The sequence below is a fragment of the Xyrauchen texanus genome, chromosome 18, assembly GCF_025860055.1.
Source record: "Xyrauchen texanus isolate HMW12.3.18 chromosome 18, RBS_HiC_50CHRs, whole genome shotgun sequence".
Taxonomy (NCBI): domain Eukaryota; kingdom Metazoa; phylum Chordata; class Actinopteri; order Cypriniformes; family Catostomidae; genus Xyrauchen; species Xyrauchen texanus.
In genome coordinates this window covers 8,258,598-8,265,979 of record NC_068293.1, presented here as the reverse complement: position 1 = coordinate 8,265,979, position 7,382 = coordinate 8,258,598, and positions in this window count along the sequence as shown.

Here is a 7,382-nt window from a genome sequence, read left to right as displayed (position 1 = left end):
TACGTAGTCCTTGATACAGAGTAATTACTTAGTTAATTACTTAGTAATAAACATTGTAATTACATGTACCAAAATGTAATTAACATGTAACTAAGTTATGGTACAGCCTGTACTTACAGATTGTAATTACACACATGTAATAGGCAGCTACTGTTACACATATGTAACAAGCCGAGTCTGTTACATACGTGTTACAAATATGTAACAAGCCGAGTCTGTTACATACGTGTTACAAACTTGGTACACTGTAATTATGTAAGAAAGTACTTAGTACCACACAATGTAACAAGAAGCACTTAAATATATTAGGCTACTAAGGTCTGCAGTTACATATGGCAAATGTGTACGTTTTGTAGCATTACATGTATGTAACATAAAATAAAGTGAATCAAGATTGTACTTAAGTGGACTTCATGTGTATCTACATACCTTATCCATCTTAAATAACCCACTAGTTCACCGCTAAAATATATGCATTAGCTTCTTTATTACATTAAAATTACAGAAAATTACACAGGTATAAGCTACGTAAAATAAAGTGTATCAAGACTGTACTTAAGTGGACTTCATGTGTATCTACATACCTTGTCCATATGTACCTTAGTTTGAATTAACTCACTAGTTTACAGCTTAAATACATGCATTAGCTTCCTAATTACATTGCAACTACAGAATATTACACAGGTATAAGCTACGTAAAATAAAGTGTATCAAGACTGTACTTAAGTGGACTTCATTTCTATCTTACCTTATTCATATGTGCCTTAGTTTGGGTAAACTCACTAGTTCACAGCATAAATACATGCATTAGCTTCTTAATTACATTGCAACTACAGAATATTACACAGGTATAAGCTACGTAAAATAAAGTGTATCAAGACTGTACTTAAGTGGACTTCATGTGTATCTACATACCTTGTCCATATGTACCTTAGTTTGAATTAACTCTCTAGTTCACAACTTAAATACATGCATTAGCTTCCTAATTACATTGCAACTACAGGTAATGTTAGGCCTAGTTCTTTCTTTTTTAATCTAGAAAGAAAAGAATCAGAGAGAAAACAGATGCTACATCTGAAACGAACTAATGGAACTTTGACGTCTGATCCAAAAGAGATGCGGACATTTGCAATGGACTTTTATAATGAACTGTTTGGAGCACAAGAGTGTCCCTAGTATGGATTTTTTACTTAAGGATTTGCCTAAATTGAGTGCTGAACAGCAAAAGAAATTGGACTCTGAAATACAAATACAGGAATTGTTAGAAGCAGTTCAACAACTTTCTGTTGGTCGGGCCACTAGTATTGATGGACTTCCTGTAGAATTTTATAAACATTTTTGGGACTTATTCAAAGAAGACATGTTAGAGGTTTTTAAAGTTTCTTTTGAAAAGAAGGAATTGCCAACAAGTTGTAAAAGAGCAGTATTGTCTTTACTGCCCAAGAAGGGTGACCTTGGTCTTTTAAAAAACTGGAGACTAGTTGCTTTACTATGCACATACTATAAGATTCTTGCAAAGTGTTTCTCAAACAGACTAAAGCAATACCTTGGGTATGTGTTACATAAAAGCCAGACCTACTGTGTACCCAACAGAACTATTATGGACAATCTTTTTTCATTAAGAGATGTGATTGATTTAGCTTGTATGGATAAATAAGATTTGGGTGTACTTTCTATTGATCAAGTAAAGGCTTTTGATAGAGTTGATCATTTTAATTTTTTCAGCACTCTTAAAGCTTTTGGAATTGGAAAAAAATGTATACCAGGGATAAAACTTGTATATGCTGGGGCATCAGCCATGTTAAAGGTAGGAGGTGGGCTTAGTCGGCCAGTTTTAATACATAGGGGCATTAGACAAGGTTGTCCTTTATCAGGGCAACTATACTCACTGGCAATTGAACCCTTGCTTTGTCAGTTAAGGAGGAAATTGCAAGGTTGTTTAGTTAAAGGGTTTGAAAACAGGCCTGTTAATGTATCTGCATATGCTGATGATATAATTGTTCTTATAAAAAAAAATTATGATGTAAGAGTGTTAAAAGAAAGTTAAAAAATTTATGAAAAGGCCTCATCTGCAAAAGTCAACTGGGAAAAAAGTGAAGGATTTATTATAGGGAACTGGCAAGAGAGAAATCTCCCTGTACATCCAGGTGGAGTTGAATGGGGTAGTGAAGTGTCCTTGGTGTCCATTTAGGAAAGGAGGGGTATCAGGGAAAGAACTGGGAGGGTATGGTGGAAAAGGTGTGTGCTATGTTGTCTAGATGGAACTGGGTGCTACCCCATCATATAGGGGTAGAGTTTTGGTTGCCAATAATCTAGTTGCTTCCATGCTCTGGCATTAAATGACTGTGCTTAATCCACCAGAGGATTTTGTTCACAAGATACAAAAGAGAATAGACAAAGGCGGCTGTGCTTTTTCTGCCCGTTCATGAAGGTGGGCACGTACTAATGGATGTACAAAGCCGACTCATGACCTTCAGACTTCAAGCTGAACAGAGACTGCTATATTCTAGGATCAAATTGATACAGCCTGTGCTTTGCTAAAAAAAAAAGTGGACATTTTAAAATATGACATGCAGTTGTTTTTAATAAGGCTGACAGACTTGGATCAAGGAGACTGGATACAATTCGAACCTCTTTTCAGTAATCCCCTAATACAAGCTAAGGTGTTAAAATTTAAGGGCTTAAGGACTCTAATGGCAAATGGTTGTTGTACCAAAATATCAGATCTGAGAGCTGGTGAAACCTGGAAAAGTCCTGAGGAGAAGTGTTGCCTGACATGCATTAAGTCTGTCAGGTTCATGAAGATGGTACTTAATGAAATGTATTCATTTTTACCTTCAGTCCTTAGACAAATTTCTGAGGCCATCAAGATATCTCCGCTAGAGGACGAAGGCCATCTCCTTTTTCCAGAGATAAAGGTTTCTGCTGCTATTGAGGAACAACTAACGGAGGACTCGATTCTCAATTTCAGAACTCCAGATCTAGCAAATTTGAGGCAACCTCTAAGAAAGCAATCTATGTAACATGTGTGAAAGTGTCTCATCATGCCTCACTAAAGAAGCTGAAGGAATCAAAATGGCTAGATCTGTTTGGGCCAGACTCGTCCCCTAGGGGCTGCTGGAGGTCCCTGTATAAGCCTCCCATAAAGAAACACACTGCAGATCTCCAATGGAGGGTTATTCACTGAGCGGTAGCCACAAACAGACACGTGGCACACATCGATTCCACTGTGGATAAGGGGTGTCCTTTTTGTACCTTTGAAGAGACTGTAGACCATGTTTTTTACACTGTTTTAGACTGAAAGAGTTGTTTCAGACTCTTGGGGAATGGTTTAGGAATTTTGGAGAAGTGTTTAGTGAAATACATTTTATATTTGGACCCAAGTACGTTGCTTCAGAGAGAAAGAAAATTTCTCTGATAAACGTTATAGTGGGTGAAGCAAAGTTGGCAATATGGTTGACAAGAAAATGGAAATTAAGGGGGGGAAATTCAGTAGACCCTGATTTGACATGTAAAGCCCTTATAGCAGCTAGAATTAAACCAGAGTTTGCTTTTTACAAATTGACAAATAATCTGGTTGTTTTTAATGATTTTTGGGGTATTGGTGGAATTTTATGTACAGTTGATGAAGAGAACAATCTAGTTTTTTTTTTTTTTATCTATTTTTTAATTGTATTATTATTATTATTTTATTTTATTTTTTTTCTGTTGTCATAATGTGATTGATTTGGGGAAAAAATGTTTTAATAAAGGAGTGTTCAAATTAAAAAATTCTCTCTATCTCTCTCTCTCTCTCTCTCTCTCTCTCTCTCTCTCTCTAGATGGGCACTCGACCACACCCTCACCTCCACAATCCTATAAACCAACTTTTCATCTCAGTGCCTAGCATGAATTTTAAGGTGTTCCATTCTTGAAATTATCCATACATTAACACTCTTCTACAGGGATTTTCAATTATTTAAATTATACTGAGCATATATTATCTTTGCAAGATGCCACAAGTGCCATGTCAATTATGTTTAATAATAGAGAATAAGCAAACAATTTATCGTTTAAATAAGAACAACAATATTTAAACACACATTTTAATTTAAATACAAATAATTAATAAGCACTATTATTATTATTATTATTATTATTATTATTATTCACATTTTCTACATCATCTGTATCTCCATATAATCTGCATCTCAAATCATTTTAAACATTTTAGAGAGCACAATAAACTTTAGATAGAGTTGTCTTCACATTCTTCACCATTCTCTCTTTCTATAGTTTCTCTTGCCCTTTCGGTTTCCATTTCACTAGAAACACTAAGCTCAGGTTTATCATTATCTCCCTAATTGTTGGCATCTTGTTTGCATTCACTCAGTTTGGAATTGTTGCTCATCTTTTGTCAGATCCTTCTGTGTATCATCATCACGATGACAACCCCTCATTCCTAAACCATCACGTTCCATTTCTGCATGCTGTTGAATGCGTCTTTATTATTTCCTCCCCATCTTCTGTCATTTTTGACCTTCCTTTGTTTCCATCAAATTCAACTTCACAATTCACACTGCAAAGCTTTGTTTCTCCAGACAAAAATTATGGATCTTACCTCTGTTTGGTTTGTCTTTCCCTTCATGATGTTCTTCTGTATTCTCCTCTTCCTTTCATCCTCTATTGTCTCTCCTGTCTGGTCATCCTCATCACTAGTCACAGCTTCATTTTTCTGATTTCCAAGGCTCTTGCTCCTCTGTTTGGGTGACTCTTCCTCCTTTTTATTCTTCTTATTTGGTTTCCTTCTTTCTCTTCTTCTTCTCCCTGAACTTGAGGTCTGTTTCATCAGGTTTTCTGCTTTTGTTTCCTTCTACTTCATGAGCATTTAGGTTATTCTTCTCATTTCTGTTTACAGTTTTTTTCAATTGCTTACACACTAAAATTAAAACTTTCCCAAAATTAGCAAAACCTTACACTCAAGGAGCAAAACACCGGCCTAAATTTGCACAACTGTAATTGTAGACACACCAATCAGGTTTAAGCACTATAAAAAGGCAACAGGTAAGTTCACCATTTTCAAAAAAAATGGACGGTGTCAGAGGAAGAAGGAGAGTGCGGCTGAGAGGCGTAATCCGGAGAGAACAAGGTGGAGGAAGAGGCGAAGGAAGAGGGAGAGGGAGAGGAAGAACTGGAAGAGGGGTAGGACATGCAAGAAGACAACGAAATTCGTGCTACAATTGTGGACCATGTAATAAACCACGGACTAACACTGAGGGAGGCTGGACTGAGAGTACAGCCTAACCTAAGCAGGTACACGGTAGCATCAATAGTTCGGACATTTCGTCAAGAGCACAGGTGAGAAACGTATCTTCTGTCAACCGAAAATCCATAGCTTACTATCTATTCCTGTATCATTTTACAGTAAGCTATATGTATTTTGTTTGGCCAACATAGGATTGAATGTTGAGAACACCAAGGAGGGAGGGGCCCCATATTCACACAGGAGCAAGAGAGAGATCACAAACCTCGTTTTGGCCAATAATGCAATCAGACTTAGAGAAATTCAAGCCCATATTGTCAATGATCACACAATTTTCAATAAAGTCCAACAGGTCTCTCTGTCAACAGTAGCCCTTATCCTTAAAAAAAAACATCAAGTTCTGATGAAACAACTGTATAAAGTGCCATTTGAAAGAAATTCAGACAAGGTGTAAGTCTTGCGGCATGAATATGTGGTGGTACTTTTGTTCACTGACTGTAGTGTTGTGTACTGCACACATAACCTTTTTACTGTACACGTCATTTTACTGTATAGCAGACCTACAGTAAATTGATCTACACAATTTTATCTTTTGCTGCATTTCAGAGAGTTTTGCAAATGGATGCGGAGGAAGTCCTGCATGAGTTTATATAGATTGATGAGGCTGGATTTAAAACCTGACAACAGTGAGAAGGGGAAGAAACATCATTGGCCACAGGGCTATTGTCAATGTACCAGAGCAACGTGGGGGTAACATTACCCTTTGTGCTGCCATTACACAGAATGGGGTCCTCCACCACCATGCCAACTTGGGTCCTTACAACACTGACCTCATTCTTACATTTTTAGACCGATTACACAATATTATCACAGCAGCAAACCAAAGGGACCAGATGCAATACATTGTCGTCTGGGACAATGTAGCTTTCCATCGTTCTGCTCTGGTCCAAAACTGGTTTCATCAACACCCACAATTTACAGTTCAATACCTTCCACCATACTCCCCCTTCCTAAACCCCATCGAGGAGTTCTTCTCAGCATGGTGGTGGAAGGTTTATGATCTCCGGCCCTATGTCCAGATGACCCTCATTCAAGCTATGGAGGAAGCATGTGATCAAATTGAAGCAGCATCCATACAAGCGTGGATTCGTCACTCCAAATGATTCTTCCCATGTTGCCTTGCAAATGAAAATATAGCCTGTGATGTTGACGAGGCCCTGTGGCCAGATCCAGCTAGGCGGAGAGATGTTTAGGTTATTTTTCTTTTTTATTCGGTACTGAACTGGATATGTAATTTGTGTAACAGGATTACTGTAAGCTTACAGTACAATGGTACGTTCAGTAATACTGTATGAAAACTGGAAAATGTTTTGTTATTAATTTTGTTGAAATGTTCAGTTTTGACTGACTTGAGTACATGAAAATAAATAAATATTTTCATTAGTCTGCACAATTGGTGTCATGTGGTGTTGGTGAATTTATTTTTACACTTTCTCTGTGTAAATGCTAAAAGTGTTTTAGGTTGAGCACAGGAGTGTTTAACGGATTCAAAGAGAATCAGACCATATGATGGTTGGGTTTGTTATGACAACAAAATAAGTTTTTTTTTTATAAGACATTGTAGGCCTATAGTTTTGACAAGTGTTCCATTTTGCAAATGATCTGAGGTGTTGTGCTACTTTGGTGTAGTGTTGTGCTAATTGTGTGAAGGGATTTGAAAAACCGGGCCCTGTTTTCAAAATTGTGCATAAGCAATTGAAAAAAAATTTAATTATTTTACTTCGTTGTCCTCTGTGTTTCTTTCTGTCACAGCAGATTCTGGATTTTGTTGTTGAATATTTTGGTCCTGTGGATGGCCCGTCATTTCCTCATTTATAACATCACTTTCAATCTCCTCCTGCAGTTCATAAAGTTTTTCTCCTTCACTTGCTTCTACATCAGCATATACACATCTCTCACTTGATGTATGACCTCAGTCTCTTTCTTGTCCTGGTCATATTTAACAGTGTCATTACTTTGTGCGGTTGGATTAAAGGCACCTATGTTGCTGAAATCTGTGTTGAATCTATTCTCAGACTCATCTGTGATGTGCTTAGGCCCAGGTTATCTGGTGAATCTGTAACAAGATTAAACATGAGAG